We start from the raw sequence: 18,027 nt of genomic DNA, 5'->3' as shown, positions 1-18,027 counted from the left end.
ATATGTATGTATGCTCTTTTGGTAACAACACAGTGGGTAAGGAAGCTCAGATTATGCTAAATATTATAATTTTAAAGCATTATTTTGATATACAGCAATATATTACTTCAAAAATCTTCTGGCAGGCATTTTCAGTTGAAACATGCTGACATTTTTGTCCTTCTGTATAGAGCTGTATATTGTCCTTCTCTAAATTATATTTTTAATTTGCCTTTACATATGGACCTTTTACAGCTTCAAGTAGGAAAATATGTGAGTTACTTTCCCTAATGTTAAGATTATAAAAATCCGAACTGACACATCGGACACATGATTTTGAATGAAAATTACAAAATTTCATTCAGAACCAAGTCGCTGTGGGGGCAGATGGACCCTCCTCTACATATAAATGCCCATGGCCTTTTTGATGCCACATCAAATAAGAAAAGGATATAATGGGCATATACAGTATCTCTGTTTGCCTAACTTCATTCTCCACCTCTGTTACAGCAGATTTCATCATATAATTCACATGAATAATCAAGTGTCGAAAAGCATTACACTAAATCTATGGAAAATATGACTACTGTGAAAGTTTCACAGTCACCGTTGTTCGAAGGACTCTTATTTTGAAATAGTTTTTGTCTTGTACCCAAACTACATTTCCCAGGATTCACTCACAGCCACCTGTTCCCATTCCCTCATCAGCACCTTGTGTATAAATACTCTCTAGTTTTTAACATAATTGTCAGTTCGTTGTTGCATAGTTCATGTCTTGTTTTGTAACCTTAGTCATCATCTTCTGTGTATTCACTTCGATCCTTCTTTGTCGCCTCCTCATCTATACAAAATGTAACAGAAGAACTGACCCCACAAAATTGATCTACTTGCAGTTAGAATTCTCCTCCTCGAGCAAGGGAACCGTCAAGTTGAGGATCACGTCCGAGTTTCAAATTTAGTGCACTAATGAAGACTGCTCTCTGGTGATTTTATTCAGAGCTGGTCTGAATAGTGCACTGAAGGAACTGATGCCTCTGGTGGATCCTCACTGGACGCTGGCCGACTATGTGGAGGTGGCTCTGGAACACTGTGGCTCACCATTCACTTTGTGAAAGGAGGATGAGGACAACTGCTCCAAGCATGCCATGGCTCCTTGCTCCAAGGTAACTCCTCTCCATACACTCCCCCAAAATAAATTTTCTGCCATGGTGAGAATACTAAGCCAGTGCCCATGCCTGTGGCCTCAACCGTCCCATAGCCGATGCCTGTAGCCTCTACTGTTCTCATAACAAAGCTCCCAGCTGTCCGGAAAAGGAGAAGGAAAAGGACACTTTCTCCCCAGTTGCTGCCAGTACTCATGACCACGGAAGTCGATCCCCAGTCTCTGCCTGTGCTCTCAACAACGGGAGCCAGTTTCCAGTCATCCATGGCTTAGTCCCAAGCCTTCCATGGCTCTTAGTCCCAAACCCTCCACTTTCCACGGACTCGTCCCTCATGCCTTCCATGGCCTCATCCCTCGAGCCTTCCACGACTCCTCCTCCCATGGCTCCGCCTTCCATGGCTCTCCCCCTCGAGACCCAGGCCTCCTGACCCTGTCCCTGCTCTGTGACCTCCTCCCAGGCCTTCTGACTCTACTCCTGTCCTATGGTCTCTACCTGGCCTCCTGATCATTCCTAGACTCCTCACTGGCCACGAGAACATCCGTCAATCCCTCCTGGACTCCATGGTCGTCTTCCTGGATCCTCCCCTGTCACCTGATTCTTCCTGCCCTCCTTCACAGTAGTTTTTGTCCCCAAACTACATTTCCCAGGATTCACTGCCCTCATCACATCCACCTGTTCTCCATTCTGTCAGCAGCACCTTGTATATAAATACCCTCTGGTATTGTTCCATCATTGTCAGTTCTTGTTCGTTGTTGCATAGTTTGTTACCTCAAATGACTGTCTTGTTTTGTAACCATAGTTATCGTCTTCTGTGTATTCTTGCCTTCTTTTTATTGTGAATTTATAGGATTGCTGCACTTAGATCCTGCTCTCTTGCCTCATCTATACAAAACGTGACAGAAAGATCCCACAATCGAAATAGGGTTCATTAATATAGTATTAGCAACTGTGCTTAATGGAAGATGATATGATGCTAAGTCAAGTTACTGCAAAGTTAGTTTTCAGAGACCCAAATTTTAAACGGGGAACATTAAATGGTGTGAAAAAAATAAAAATAAATCACAATACATAACATACATTACATGCAGTAAAATCAAATGAGCTTGCACATGGTAAAATTACCTTAAACAAATCATAGTAAACCTACATAGGCTATTGTTACTATTAATAATATTTATGTAAAATGAATGTATGTAATAAATGCATTGACCTATAATAAATGCAGAAACACAACAAAATGGTCCACTTATTAAACATTAATGTGGGCAAGAGAGGTCTAATATAAATATAGTTCTCTTACGAGAGGTTCTCTCGTATTGCGTAAGCTAGCTTACGCTACGGGAAAGATTCATCTTTTCTGAGATATTGAAGCCAAAAAATTATCCTTAATTTTGTATCATTTGTCAACGCAGTGCAGCAACTGCAGACCTTGAGCGGGCTAGCTAGCGAGCTCATTGGTTGCTCTGTGGCAACTGCTGCAGCCTATAGACGAACTTGGGCGAATTCACGTCCAATGAGAGGCCTCCGCGCGCTTACTGCATCAAAGCCCGCCAAAATGGGCGTGGCTAGAGTGCATATAAGCGTAGTTCGTAGGCTGGAACCCTGATTTTCATCTCTTCAGCGAAGCTCTTCGCATCTCTGAACTGGAAGCCGTGTCGCCGTTCGAGGGGCATCTAGCAAGCTTGGACAGCGCTCGAAGAAGCTGGCCGTCTTCGCCACCTTCAGCCATCCTGCGAGCTACGCCATCCGGCGACGTATCCTTTTTTAGAGCAAGCTAATTTCCTCAGCGAACTTCACAAAAAGAGTATTGAGCGTCTTTTTAAAGATGCCTCGCACTTCCTGCGGCTCATGCCGCGCTCCTCTCAGCACCGGAGACTGCCACCTCATCTGTGCTCTCTGCCTGGGACGGGAACATGCAGAGCTCGCCCTCGCTGACGGCGGATGCGACCTCCGCGAGGAGCTTCCGATGTCAACCCTGCGGGCTCGACTCGAAGCATGCAAAACCGAAGCCGCCGCGCCGCCTTTCGTTTCGCCACGCAATAAGAAGCGCTGCTCCCAAAGGCTGCCGGAACCGGTGTTAGAAGCGACTGCCTCACCGGAGCCTCTCCCTCGAGTCTCGCTTTCACCCTCCCCGCCCCCCCGGGACACGCAGTTGCCGCCGAGCGGCCGAACTGCTGCCATCTAGGATGACGAGGTGGCGGATAAGGGTTGCTGTTCCATCATGGCTTCGGACAGCGAGGAGTGGTCAGGCTCCCAAGCCTCCTCCTCAGCCCAGGAATCCAGAGGATTCGGTAGCAGCACACCTTTGCCCGCCCTCCGCGAGATGGCAGTCTAAACCGGTGCTCCCGTCTAGGCCTGCAGAACTACTTCCGCCTGTGTTGGTCGCGCCTATGCCGCCGCCGAACAAGCCGCATCTGCTCTGCATTCCATGGCCGTCTTACAGATCCTCCAAGCGGACCTCCTTCGAGAATGGGATGAGAAAGGCGGACACCCAGAGGCTGTTTCAGATCTAAGGAGCGCGATGGACAACGCGCCGCTCTCTCCGTCCGGTCTCTTCGGTTCCGCGGTGAGTGGTATTGTTGACCGTTTCACGGAAGTCCAGAAAGCCACCCAAGCCATGAATCTCTTCCTGCCTCGTCGCGCTAGCTCCTCTGCAGGCAGCCCACGTGACCAGCCTCCTGCACGAGCCTCTTCACAGCGCCCAGCTCAGCAAAGCCAGACTTTTCAGCGTCGACGGGGCGGCCGCCCTAGGTCACGCTCAGACAGCCGCCGCAGACCGCCGCCCCCCCGCGGGCCTCGGCCTAAGATTGCGTTGAAACCTGAGCAACCGAAGTCCTCCTAGCTTTGTTGAGAAAACGACGGCTCAGTCCCGCCGCAGCCGGACAGCCGTCAAAGCTTCGCCCTCTGTCAGTCCCCTTCTCTCAGGCTACTGCAGTGGTGGATTCAGCAGCCAACAAGCCGGTGATACTGCCCGCTTGCCTGCACTCAAACGCCGTTTTCACGGCGACCCAAAGAAATCTTGTAAAGAGCAAACATGCCTTATGTGTAGAAAATGTGCCCACAATCCAGTGTTCACCCCTACACACAAGCATTACACTTCCCGTGTTCCTATCAGAGCCCACTCACATAAAGCGGACACAGCCCGCTCGAGTGTTAGAGTCAATAAACGCGCCCACGAATCCGTGCGCGCGCCTCTTCTCTGGCCGCTCTGTCACACGACCAGCCTTGTGTAGAAAATGTGCCCACAATCCAGTGTTCACCTCTACACACAAGCATTACACTTCCCGTGTCCCGATCAGAGCCCACTCACATAAAGCAGACACAGCCCGCTCGAGTGTTAGAGTCAATAAATGTGCTCACGAATACGTGCGCGCGCCCATTCTCTGCCCGCTCTGTAACACGGCCAGCAAACACTTCTCTGTATGTAAGTCGTGTGCCCGTGACTATGCTCGCGCATCACTTAACAGATGTGACTCTTTCCCCATTCACCTCAATCGGGAAGTCACTCACAGAACAGCCTGTCCCTGCTGTCTGCGAGCAGTCATGCATAAGCACAGTAAGCGACGGCCAGGTTTATCAATACACCGTCCTTCCGTTCGGCCTGTCTTTAGCACCCCGTACTTTCACGAAGTGCATGGATGCGGCGCTCGCACCCCTGCGGAGTCAGGGCTTGCGAATTCTGAACTATTTGGACGACTGGCTGATTATGGCACAGTCACATACGGAGCTTCTGTCTCACAGAACAGTTCTCCTCAGCCATCTGAACAGTTTGGGTCTTGCAGTCAATTGGACCAAGAGCTCACTACAGCCCAGTCAGGCAATTTCCTTCCTTAGAATAGAACTAGACTCCGTGGCAATGACGGCTCGCTTATCTACACAGCGCGCGCACCGTGTTCAGCGACTAGCCGCGTCCTTTCAGATGAACAGCCTCACGCCTCTGAAAAATTTCAGAGAGTGCTAGGTTACATGGCCTCAGCCGCAGCAGTACTTCAGCTGGGTTTACTGCGCATGCGCCCGCTTCAGCATTGGATAAACACCCGCGCGTCTCGCCGGGCTTGGGCCACAGGCCGCCAGCCGATCAAGATGACTCAGACCTGTATTTCAGCTCTGCAGCCCTGGACAGTGGCTGAATGGTATCAGCGGGGAGTGACGATGGGAGCTGTATCTCACCGAAAAGTCATCTCGACAGACGCATCCAACACGGGTTGGGGCGCGGTCTGCGAGGGCTCTCCGTTTTTTTTTTTGGCCTATGGTCAGTTCAGGAAAAGCTCCTTCACATAAATTGTCTGGAAATGATAGCGGTCGAGTACGCGCTTGTGCACTTTCTCCTGGTCATTCAGGGTCACCACGTCCTGGTCCGTTCGGACAACAGATCTGTGGTATCCTACCTGAACCGTCAGGGCGGTGTCAGATCCAGGAACCTCTTCCATCTGACGAAACGCATACTGAGTTGGTCCCAGTGCCACCTGCGCTCGCTGAGGGCGACGCACGTGCCAGACCACCTGAACGACGGCCCAGACAGACTGTCCAGAGACAATATTCCCTCAGGGGAATGGTCCCTGCACGCTCAAACAGTCCAGAAGTTATGGCGCATATTCGGCAGAGCAGAGATAGACCTCTTTGCGTCAGAAGAGAACTCTCGCTGCCCAAAATTTTTCTCAAAAAGCAAGGATGCGCTGGCCCAGGACTGGCCCAACCGCCCACTTTACGCCTTCCCTCCCGTCTCGCTATTTCCACAGGTAATGCAGAGGATCAGGGAAACGCGTCACTCGGTGCTCCTCATAGCCCCACGTTGGGAGAATCAGACATGGTTCACGGAGCTTACGCAGCTGTCACTGACAGCGCCGTGGCCCATCCCAGTGAGAGCAGGTCTCCTCTCTCAAGCTCGCGGCACGATCTGGCATCCCCACCCAGAGTGCTGGGCGCCGCACGCGTGGGTGATCAACGACTACCCGTCGCTCTGCCAGAAGGGGTAATAAACACCATCATACACGCTAGAGCCCCTTCCACGAGAAGACTCTATGCGTCAAAATGGTCTGTGTTTTCAAAATGGTGCACCGACAGAGACCTGGACCCACGGACATGTGGGGTGTCGTCGCTGCTCGTGTTTTTACAAAGAGCTGCTGGATAAGGGCAGATCCCCATCCACGCTCAAAGTGTATGTGGCGGCCGTCGCGGCGTTCGCTGAACCCCTGCACGGCCAGTCACTGGGAAAAAACGAGCTGGTCATCCGCTTCCTCAGGGGAGCTAGAAGGATGAACCCCCCGCGCCCCCATCGGTTCCTATCTGGGATCTTTCTATAGTTCTCGAAACTATGAAAGCCCCCTTTCGAACCACTTAAATCCGTGGATTTGAAATACCTTTCACTCAAAACCGTTTTTCTGACTGCCCTGTCATCAGTCAAACGTGTGGGAGACCTTCACGCGCTGTCTGTCAGCGCTGCGTGTCTTGAGTTTGGACCAAGTGACTCCAAGGTCATTTTAAAGCCTAGACACGGCTATGTTCCCAAGGTGATCGGTACTCCTTTCAGAGCACAGGTCATTTCCCTATCGGCGCTGCCAGCATCCGATAGCGAACGCGACGCCAATCTCCTTTGCCCAGTCAGAGCACTGAGATTGTATACTGCACGCTCCGCCTCTTTCAGATGCTCTGAGCAGCTTTTTGTTTCGTTTAGAGGGCGCACCAAAGGTCTCGCCACCTCGAAACAGACACTGTCTAGATGGATAGTGGACGCTATTGCTGCCGCATACGCGTCAAAAGACCTGCCATGCCCGTTGGGCATTAGGGCTCACTCCACTAGAGGCATGGCCTCATCGTGGGCATGGTCCAGCGGGATTTCCATTCACGACATATGTGTGGCAGCGGGCTGGGCTTCCCCCTCCACCTTTGTCAGATTTTACAATCTGGAAGTGCCCACCCTGCAGGCAAAACTACTAGCGGTTTAATACTCTACAGCTCCCCTGGTGAGCTGCACTGATGGGACTCATTCCACACAGACCGGCACCGCCGCTCTGTCGTTCCCTTCCCACTATGTGCTTATGTATTACACACACACTGGCCCGCACTCTTGCCGCAATACGAGAGAACCTCTCGTAAGAGAACGAATCGGTTACCTAACGTAACCTCGGTTCTCTCTAGATGAGGGAACGAGTATTGCGTAGCCGGCCGTGCTCGCGCCACGAGCGACTTTCGCTTCATTCAATGAAAACCAGGGTTCCAGCCTACGAACTACGCTTATATGCACTCTAGCCACGCCCATTTTGGCGGGCTTTGATGCAGTAAGCGCGCGGACGCCTCTCATTGGACGCGAGTTCACCCAAGTTCGTCTATAGGCTGCAGCAGTTGCCGCAGAGCAACCAATGAGCTCGCTAGCTAGCCCGCTCAAGGTCTGCAGTTGCTGCACTGCGTTGACAAATGATACAAAATTAAGGATAATTTTTTGGCTTCAATATCTCAGAAAAGATGAATCTTTCCCGTAGCGTAAGCTAGCTTACGCAATACTCGTTCCCTCATCTAGAGAGAACCGAGGTTACGTTAGGTAACCGATTCGATTTTTAGCTGCTTTAACAAGTATCGTAAAACTTTATAGTTCAGTCATGACAACTCTCTAAATGTATTGGCACCTTAATGTGGGTATTGTCACAAACTGCCATTTGTTTCCCCTTGTGCATGGACTTCATTTCCCAGGATGCACCTTTGTTGATTACCCTCACCTGCCCTCCATCTTTCACAGCTGTTCCCTGTTCCATTGTCATCCTTCTGTGTATAAATACCCTCTGGTTTCTTGTTAGTCTTTTCTTGTTAGTTTGTTAACTTATATGTTACAGACTTATTTAACCAGCAAAGTGCATTACGTTTGTCCCCCCTCACTTTCCGGTCTCGCTTCTCCCTTCAGCGTAACATGTATGACATATTGATAAGATATTGTTCTTAGTAGACTAGGTCTGCTATGCTGCTGCAGTGCAAGTATTGAGATTTGCTACTGCTAGAACATTCACGGACATGCTGACTGCTGCAAAATTAGAAAAACAATGTTCTTAAACAGTTCTTAGGCTACATTTCCTAAGTTCCTAAGTCCAATACTTGACAAAATCTTAAGTTCTCAAATATTTTCTTAAGTCTTTTTTCTTAAGAATAAAATGACAGGCCTTGACATTGTCTGATTATACTTTCAACTCATATGGTTGCCTTGTCTAATACAATAAATGAAATAATTCAACACTGGTAATTCGAAACAAATGCATATATGAACTTTTTTTTTAAGAAGCGGGCATTGGAAAGGAAGGTGAAGGACAGTCCCGGCTTTCTAATGATATCATTGTTTGGTCTAAAATAATATTTCTACATAAACAGCCCATAAAGCAACTTTCGAATCAACATGATAGAACAGATCACATTTGAAATTTAACCCATTAATTTAAATTTGGGATTTAAGACAACTATAAGGATATCCTAACTTTTAAGATGGTATTTACAACAATTTTAAGAATTTGTTTTTGTTGAGATTCTTACAAATATTAACTTATGTTAAGTTAAAAATTGTGACGAAATTGATAGTTAAATCGAATTTTTGTGAATCCGGCCCCTGACTCATAATTTGCAATTTGAAAAAGTAATCAAAAAGTATGCAATTTGATTGGCTGCCCATCAAAAGCAGGGGCATATGTTCTGGGGGTATTGGGGTGAGGTAACCCTCCCAAAAAAAACAAGCAAGTACAACCCCCCCAAGAAAAATCTATGTGTTCAAGAAAAATCTATGTGGGCTTGGGTAGCTTGGCAAGTATTGGCACTGACTACCACCGCTGGAGGTTTCGTTTGAATCCAGGGTGTGCTGAGTGACTCCAGTCAAGTCTCCTAAGCAACCAAATTGGCCTGGTTGCTAGGGAGGGTAGAGTCACATGGGGTAACCTCCTCGTGGTCGCAATTGGTGGTTCTCGCTCTCAATGGGGCACGTGGTAAGTTGTGCATGGATCACAGAGTGTAGCATGAGCCTCCACATGTGGAGTCTTCATGGTGTCATGCACAATGAGCCATGTGATGAGCTTCGCAGATTGACTGTCTCAGAAGCGGAGGCAACTGAGACATGTGTCCCCCGCCACTAAGATTGAGGTGAGTAACCACGCCACCACCAGGACCTATTAAGTAGTGGGAATTGGGCATTCCAAATTGGGAGAAAATGGAATCAAATAAATAAATAAAACAAATCTACGCCCTTGCGTCAAAGGGCCTATCAGCATACAGCATGTGAGATGATTGGCTTGACATAACTTTTCATCAAGCAAACTCTCACTCCTAAACCGAATCAATAATCCTCGCTATGCATCACTGAAAAAGGGCATGTTTTTCTTCTTTGCCTCTGTTTCCATGATGAATTGTGGATTCAATCTCTGCTAAGAGTTCAGAGTTTCAAACTTAATGTTTAGTGAACTATCCACAAACCGATATTGTGGAAGTTTAATCAACTCAGAATTCAGGGATTTTATCAGAGTTGGTTAACTGTGCCTTTTGGAATACTCTTGTTAAAATGATTATTATGTATTTATTTTAAAGGTAAAGTTGATCCAAACCTAACTGTTAGTTAACGTTATGAAATCACGTTTGTTCTTCCAGCAGACCTTACCATTTTTTTATTTGAATATAACCCTGACAATAATGCATTAAACACACTGTATTAACAGTGTTTAGTTTATTTTTCATGTTAACATGTTACTTGTAGTGAAAGCGCTCGCTAAGATAAATATGGGGAAATGTTTGGCCCCCATCAAGTTTTCTTTTGGATAATTTGGCCCCCACAAGAATGTAATTGAAGAGACCTGGCAGATGACATGAAACTATGAACCAAGGTTTGATACATTAATATTATTAACTATTTCTAGTTGTTATGACAGCCAACAACTGGTTGAGCCTGAACTAATTTTTACTTCAACTAACACTTAAAATTGTTATTCTCTGTCTGGGATGCTTGTATTGGTAGTTTTTATATTGCTTCTTCTGGAGACCGGAACTAGAAAACAGTTTAGCGGCAATTAGAATCATCATGGCTCCGCCCAGTGGTTGGTCAGGAAAACTATGGATAGAGCATACCAGGACTTTTCCAGACCTGGGCCAAGTTGTTCAAAAAGTGATCCGGATTTGGAAATCCCATGTTTTGCTATCCAGGCTCAGGTAATCCATCTTACTTTTGTGCCAGTTTTTCAAAGCAACATTGCTCTGATCCAGATACAAGCTTTTCAAGATTACCAAATCCGGATTAGCAGAGCTCTACATGGGACTTCATATCACACTGTAAGCTACTAGCAATATAAGAACAACAGGTAGAATAGCCAGCATGGGGTCACTTTAAGTGTTTTTATTTGAAGAGACAGAAAACATCACAATAAAACAATACAAACATGCCCTTCCATTTTCAATTTCTTTTAAACCGCCAGCCCCCTTATCTGACCCACAACAAATAAATAAAAACAAACAAATATACATTATTCACAAATACATTGTTGATATTTTGAACATGTTTTAAATCATATAAATGTCCCTCTCTCAGATGATGTTTATGATGCACCTGAGCCTATTGAAGACCCATACCACCCTTCAGAGTTCTCTCAGAACGAGGGACTGACAATATGGGATACAATTGTTAGAAACTACTTTTGACTGGTTCATCTCTAATGATTGTGTCATAATTAATATACAGTGATAAATGACAGTTAAAATGAAATATATTATTTCTGTTTGATATTGACAGCCGTTTGGTTGATTACTTTATGGGGACATACTTTTATTTTTACTTTACTGTACTGAAAGTCTTAATAGGTTGCCAAATGTCTACTTTATCTATGTTATCACTGTAACAGTTAAACATATTAAGTGCAAAATATAAATACATTTATACTACATGATAGAAATGTTGTATTATTTGACCAACAAAGTTTTATTACATTTTGTTCCTGAAATCCACACTGAATCCACCCTTCTACTGGGATCAGGATAATTTTTTGGATCAAAGGTATCCCATTCCTGCTAAAAAGTTTTGAACAACACATACTGAATGTTGCTCCAGAGATCCAGAGCAAAACCAAGACTGGATTACATGACCTAATCCTTTTTTTCTTTTGAACAACCCATTTTCAAGATTTCATCCAATCTGATAGCAGAAATCCAATCAGATTTCTTCTGAACATCTGGGCCCTGGAAATCACAATTAAAAACATTCTGTGAAATTTCCAGGATTTCCATGACCATGGAAACCCTGTGTAAGGCTGCTCAGCGTATCAGGATTAAAGCAGGGCACCTTCCTCCATTAAGATAATTTGACTTTTGTCTGGATACTTCTCAAAAGTCTTAACACCAGGGTTACATTGGATTTTCCTTGGCGTAGCCTTTCAACTTAAATTACTCTCTTAAAAAGAGGAAGGTCAAGGTGTTTTGAATATATTTTTCACCACCATTGAAAAGTTAAGGGGACATAGTGTTAACGCCACTTCTTGTCCACCACTTTAATGTTACTTCACGAGAGGTTTAAGCCCTTTAAGTTAGTCTTTCTGGATCTCATTGCTTGGAAATGGCAGCTCTCCTGGGACTCATGCTTTAAACTTTAGCATGTTCTATTGTTCTTTGTAGTGATGGGTCACTCATGAACGATTTGTTCATTTTATGTGACTCAGAAGAACGAGTAGTCTCAGAGAGTGATTCATTCATTTTGTGTTGGCCACGCATGCAGATTGCACAACCTCCGTTCATTTGTTGCGTGAAAACCTCATAGGTGCTATACAGGAAACAGAAATTATTAATTCACCTTTCAACTCTTTTGGTCCAAGTCGTTCGTTATTTTGTCACGTGACAGCCGTATACGCTATACATTGCTCACACAGGAAACATAAATGATTAGTTCACCTCTCGAGTCATCTGGTCCCAGCCGTTCGTTCTTTTGTCACGTGACAGTCGTATACGCTACACATTGCTCACACAGGAAACATAAATGATTAGTTCACCTTTATAAATGAAATCTTTTACAACTTCTACAGCAATCTGTATTCCTCGAATCACGAACCCAGCCAATTAGAAATAGACACTTTTTTTGATAAATTAGACTTATCCACACTACCTAGAGAGCAAGCCAACATTTTGGACACATCACTCACTTCTGAAGAACTCTATAAAGCCCTAAATAAAATGCCAAACAATAAATCACCTGGACCAGATGGACTTCCGGCTGAATTCTATGAACACTGTTGGGATATTCTATCATCACTACTTTACAGAGTAACAATAGAAATCAAAGATACCTCGACCATACCCATGAATACTGCTGTTATAACTGTTTATTAAAACCTAATAAAGACCCAACACACCCCTCCAGTTACTGCCCTCTCTCACTTATTAATATTGACTTAAAAATTATTACTAAAGCCCTAGCAACTAGAATTGAGACCACAATGATAATCCACTGAGATCAGACAGGCTTCATCAACCTCTGTAGACTTTTTAACTTAATTAATATATCACAGCAAAAACAAGACAAAAACAAAACTGTATCATTAGAAGCAAAAAGCATTTTAAAAAGTCAACTGAACTTTTCTATTTAGCACCCTGCGCAAATTTGGTTTTGGAGAGTCGTTTATCCATTGGATTAAAACACTGTACACCTCACCTAGAGCCACAGTAATCACAAACCAGATCACTTCACCTAGCTTCACATTTCATCAGGGAACTAGACAAGGATGCCCACTCTCACCATCCATATTTGCTATTTTTATCGAACCACTTGCAGCCGCAATACAACAAAACAATAAAATTAAGGGAATCCAGGATACCAATTCACAACATAAAATGTATCTTTACGCAGATTATTTATTATTAAACTTACAAAACCCACATGTGTCACTACAGGAAACATTAAACATCATTAATAAATTCTCTATTATTTCACACTACTCAATAAATTGGAACAAGTCAACTATACTACCACTATCTGTAGATGCTTGGGATTCTGCAGCCCACGACTTCTCCTTCCCTCTTCACACTGGTATCATAAAATATTTAGGCATTAACATTTCACATAAGATGTCACATCTCTTCAACCTCAACTTCATTCCTCTGTTAAATAAAATAGGAGATGACTTTAAACGATGGACCAAACTTCCACTCACTCTCATTGGACGAATCTCCTCAGTTAAAATGAAAATATTACCTCAGATTAATTACCTGTTCTCAGTGCTTCCCATCACTCCTACTGACAAATGGTTCAAAACATTAGATTCACTAACCACACAATATTACAGGAAAAACAAAAAACCTAGAATTTCACTCTCTACATTACAAAAAAGGAAATCACAAGGAGGCTTAGAAGCACCACATTTTCTTTACTACTTCTTGGCAAATCAATTACAATATTTATTCAATTGTACCCGAAAGCACAACTTCAATAACCCATGGCTAGAACTAGAACAAAATCAATGTACACCCACGTCACTTTCAGATCTTCCCTTCTTACCAGCGTCAATCAAGAAATTGAATTACTGTAAGAATATTACAATCTCCTCAACTCTCACAGCCTGGTGAAAAGTTAATAAAATCTCTAAATCATCACTAGCACCATGTAAATACACCCCAATCTAGCACAATCTGGATTTCAAACTGCATAACACCCCAGTCTATTTTACATCATGGCAGCACTGCAGTATCACCCACCTCCACCACCTATTCGAAAACAACCAACTCATATAATCGAATACACTAATCCAGAGGTATGGGGTTGGGAAAGACCAGTTCCTCCACTACCAACAACTAAAATTCTTAATTAAATCCAAAATTAACATTACAAATAACACACTACAACTGGCAAAATGAAGTGAGGAGATATCAGAATGAACAAATTCAAAAACAATTATCACCAAACTTTACAAACTCATATTAAACATTGATACTTCCATAACACTCCCAACTATAAAATGGGAAAATGATGTAGCTGTCTATCCCAACTCTGAGATCTGGTCACAAATCTGCAATAATACTTTCTCAATCACCACCAATGCAAACTTGCAACTCATACAATATAAAACTATCCACAGAACACACATCACACAAGACAAAATGTTTAAAATGGGACTGCCCGATACAGGTATTTGTTCACAATGCACTTTAGGTAACACAGATAATTACCGCCATGCCACTTGGACCTGCCAACCAGTTCACCCCCTCTGGATAGCAGTAATTAAAAAACTATCTCAGATCTTGGGATGCAGAATTCCATTGTCCCCATCACTATGTCTAATGGGTAATACTACACAAATTACTCTACCAAATAAATATTCATTAATCTACTCACAGAATATATCTCAATAGAAAAAATAACCGCTTACAAAACAAGCAATATATCAGCCTTTAATGAAACGTGGGATATATTTTTAACCTCTTTCAAATCAAATCCACCCCAAGGCCGAGGTCACGTACATATTCACAGACCCCAGCTATAACATCCAATTCCCAAATACTATAATACATCATACCCAGTAAGCACTTTCACAGACAAATAATTTCCCCTTCCTTCTCTATTACTCTCTTTATATATCTCTTAGTTTATTATTTATATTCGCAATGCTGTTGTTTAATTTTGTTTTTCCATTTTCCCAATTTTATTCTCTCTTTTTTTCTCTTTAAATTGTTAACATCCACACCCAAATCTTATGCACACATGCATGCATACATACATACATACAGACATGCATACAGACATGCATACATACATACATACATACATACAGACATACAGACATGCATACAGACATACATACATACATTCTACATGCATACAGACATGCATACATACATACATACATACATACAGACATACAGACATGCATACAGACATGCATACATACATACAGACATACAGACATGCATACAGACATACATACATACATTCTACATGCATACAGACATTCATACATACATACATACAGTATGAACTATTTTGTTTATTTGTTATCTTATTTTTCATCTTTTTCTTAATGTCTGTTTTGAAAAATATGTTATTGTCCTGTATGTTCTAGCATATACCCATCTTTCCACTACATGTACCTCCAATCTGTTTGATTTAAATAAAAATAAAGTTGTCCTCCGAAGAGGGGGACACCATGCACAGTGCATAGCGTATATGACTCAAAAGATCCAAGTCAGTAAAATGATCTGATCTTCCCATCACTAGTTCTTTGGCTTACAGCCAGAAACCAAACCTAAAGTGTATTAGTCTGTATGCAACGACAAATGTGTTTTGAATTTATAGACTCTTGTGGCATTCACTTTACCAGCAATCGTGCAATGAGCATTGCTGGAAATATTGTGGCTTAAAAAAGTAAATTTTTTTAGGATGTCAGTGGAATAACGATCACATTTGCTAGTCGCCCTTGTAGGAAGCATGGGGGTTATAGACTGTTTCTCTCATGCCTGAGGAGTGTGCAGTCAGGTGGCCAGTGCATGTTCGGTGATAGTCATTGTCTAGACCTGCAGTGTTGATTTAGAGAGCCCAGCTATGAGGTCAAAATCCTGGCTTAGCTTGACTGCATCTTCAGTCCCTGGTCATGGCAGGCCTCGTAAATATCTTAGCATCACATTCTCTTATGAATCCTTGAGTGAATATTTATTGGTGTACTGTCAATTTTGGTCAAGTGCCTGCAACAAAAAAAAACGAGCCAAAGCTCATAAGGTAAGTTCGCTGTAAAGCCTGAAGTGTGTAATTTCTGTGGCACTAGCGTCACCAAACAGAATTGCAGAAATAATCAATGTTTTTAACACCTTTTCCCAATTACTACACATATCTGAAATTAATTCAGTTAAACAGATAGTCTCATCCCAAACTCAAGCCACTGGCTAAGCCAATGTTACTCTGTTGCAAAGCAGTTTAACATAGTAAATGTTACACAAATTAGCTTAGCAAAATTAGATTACTGTTCTAATTTAAAACAACATCAAAAAGCAACCAAAGCACATTACTGATTTTGCAATATCACTTTGCTCATATATAATTTCTTATTTTTCTTTTTATTCAACAAATATTGTGCAGAGAGAGTTGTTGAGACTCAACCTGCTCTGGCTGCATATGCACCAAGGTGTAACGATTGAGGACTGAGGCTGACAACGGTTGAGGATCCAAGTGCAGTTAACTTTATTTAAACGAATGGAAACAAACAGAGATGAACAAACAAAACTACCACGATGGGCAAAAATGAAAACAAAACACGAGAACACTGGAACTGGAAACACAGGCATGGGAACGAACATCACCAACATACAACCACGTTCACAAACAATCAACGAAAGACAGGGACTGAACCAAAAAACAGGGTATATGTATGATATATATATATATATATATATATATCATACATACATGAACATAGAACTAAGGGGCCAATGAACAAACAGAACGCCAAACAAGATAACAAGATGACAAATAGAAGCAAATGGCAAACTTAACGAGGGCAGGTGAAAACAATGAACAGTGAACACGAGGGCTGACAGGAAGACTATGGAGGTACAAGGGTGACAAAAGTGAAAACTAAGGAATAACAAAAGTGACAAAATTACAAACAAAGGGCAACACTGAGACAAGACAGGGTAACCGTTACATAGCCCCCCCCTCAAGGATCGGATACCAGACGATCAATAAAAACAAAAACGGGAAGAACAAATAACCAATGACTGGGGGCACAAAGGGCAGACAGGCAGTCCAGGGGGCAACGAGGGGCAGACAGGCAGTCCAGGGGGCTACGAGGGGCAGACAGGCAGTCCAGGGGGGTAACGAGGGGCAGACAGGCAGTCCAGGGAGCAACGAGGGGCAGACAGGCAGTCCACAGGGGGCACAAGGGACACGGAGACAGACCAAGGAGGGCGAGAGGGCAGATAAGCAGTCTCTGGGGGTGTGTGCTGGGAACCAGGTCAGGTGGCCTGGGGAGCTTCCACCGGGTAGGGGCGGGTTTAGGTGGACTGGGAGATGGCCGCAGAGCAGGGGCCGGTTCAGGGCACCTGGGAGGTGGCCACAGGACAGAGGCCGGTTTAGATGGCCCGGGAGCTGGCCACTTGGCAAGGACAGGGACCGGGTCAGGGGGCCTGGGAGGAGGCCACTGGACTGGGACAGGTCTAGGAGGCCTGGGAGGCAGCCTCAGGACAGGGACTGGTCCCGGAGGCAGAGCAGAGAGGGGCTCTGGAGACGAGGCTGTGGGAGGTTCTGGAGGCCCAGGAGGCGGAGCCAAGGGAGGCGGACCCATGGAAAGCTCAGGAGGAGCAGGAGGCGGGAGGGAGGCTCTGGAAGCTCAGGAGGCGGAGCTGAGGGAGGCTCTGGAGGCTCCGGAGGCGGAGCTGAGGGAGGCTCCGGAGGCGGAGCTGAGGGAGGCTCCGGAGGCTCAGGAGGCGGAGCTGAGGGGGGCTCCGGAGGCTCAGGAGGCGGAGCTGAGGGGGGCTCTGGAGGCTCAGCCGTAGGAGGCTCAGGAGATGGAGCTGAGGAAGGCTCAGGAGACGGAGCAGAGGAAGGCCTAGGAGGTGGAGCCAAGGATGGCTCAGGAGGTGGAGCCGAGAGCGGTGGCGCCATAGGCAGTTCTAGAGGCGGAGGCCTGGAAGGCTCCGGGGACGGAGCCGAGGAAGGCTCAGGAGACGGAGCCGCAGGAGGCTCGGGGAGACGGAGCCGTAGGAGGCTCTGGAGGTGGAGCCGTAGGAGGCGGAGCTGCAGGAGGCTCTGGAGGCGGAGCCGTAGAAGGCTCGAGAGGCAGGCTCTGGAGGCAGAGCCGTAGGAGGCTCTGGAGGAGGCTCGGAAGGTAGAGCCGTGGGTGGCTCGAGAGACTTGAGGGGCGGAGCCCTGGGAGGCTCGAGAGGCTTGAGGGGCGGAGCCCTGGAA

General features: G+C 44.9%; 1 protein-coding gene across 1 annotated transcript in view; it reads right to left on the bottom strand.

Annotated features, from left to right (window-relative positions):
- The window catches only part of LOC127650166 (fibronectin type III domain-containing protein 5-like), a 42,841-nt gene that overhangs the window by 16,480 nt on the left and 8,334 nt on the right, over positions 1–18,027 (bottom strand). The window lies entirely within an intron of this gene.

Source organism: Xyrauchen texanus, chromosome 10 (genome assembly GCF_025860055.1).
Source record: "Xyrauchen texanus isolate HMW12.3.18 chromosome 10, RBS_HiC_50CHRs, whole genome shotgun sequence".
Taxonomy (NCBI): domain Eukaryota; kingdom Metazoa; phylum Chordata; class Actinopteri; order Cypriniformes; family Catostomidae; genus Xyrauchen; species Xyrauchen texanus.
This window is presented reverse-complemented; position numbering and strand designations above follow the sequence as displayed.